This window comes from Penaeus monodon, chromosome 25, assembly GCF_015228065.2.
Source record: "Penaeus monodon isolate SGIC_2016 chromosome 25, NSTDA_Pmon_1, whole genome shotgun sequence".
NCBI classification, from domain to species: Eukaryota; Metazoa; Arthropoda; class Malacostraca; order Decapoda; family Penaeidae; genus Penaeus; species Penaeus monodon.
The window spans coordinates 37,942,593-37,943,083 of record NC_051410.1 but is presented as its reverse complement, the minus strand read 5'-3'; the positions used below and the strand labels follow the sequence as shown (position 1 = coordinate 37,943,083).

The 491-nt window shown below is 43.6% G+C and overlaps 1 protein-coding gene across 1 annotated transcript in view; it reads right to left on the bottom strand.

Moving 5' to 3' along the window:
- LOC119589215 (mucin-12-like) overlaps positions 1–491 on the bottom strand; it is a gene marked incomplete in the record, with an annotated part of 23,427 nt that overhangs the window by 22,027 nt on the left and 909 nt on the right.

The following is a 491-nucleotide window of genomic DNA, read 5'->3' as shown; positions in this document are numbered from 1 at the left end:
GCCCGAAGCAACTGCCACGACCTCCACACCTCACATACCCCATAAAGGCCTACAAAATACTACCCCATACACAACAGCAAAACAGAGCTTGCAAAACCTTCCTGGTCCTTTATCATCAAATAACATCCTTATCCAAGCATTAAGCTGCAAGATATAAACAGGCCTTTCTCAGAGGACCAACGGCATGGAGTCCTTATCAATCAATCAGACGTGGCCGTGATCCGAAGAAGGAACAAAGGTTTTATTCATTGGGGATTACTTGGTTTACAGGGTGTAAGTCTGCAGAAAAATCCCTGATAGTAGCTCGTGCTCGGGTCACCTCGGGAGAACTATGCTAAAAGTATATCTTATCTTTATCATAGGCCTACATGTGTATCCCGTCTTGATATGCGGTGTGAGATGCTGTCTCGTGCTAACTGGTGGAAGGTAGAGCTTTTGTTCCATATAAGCTCAAACCACAAATCTCTGTTGCATATATATAATAAATCACC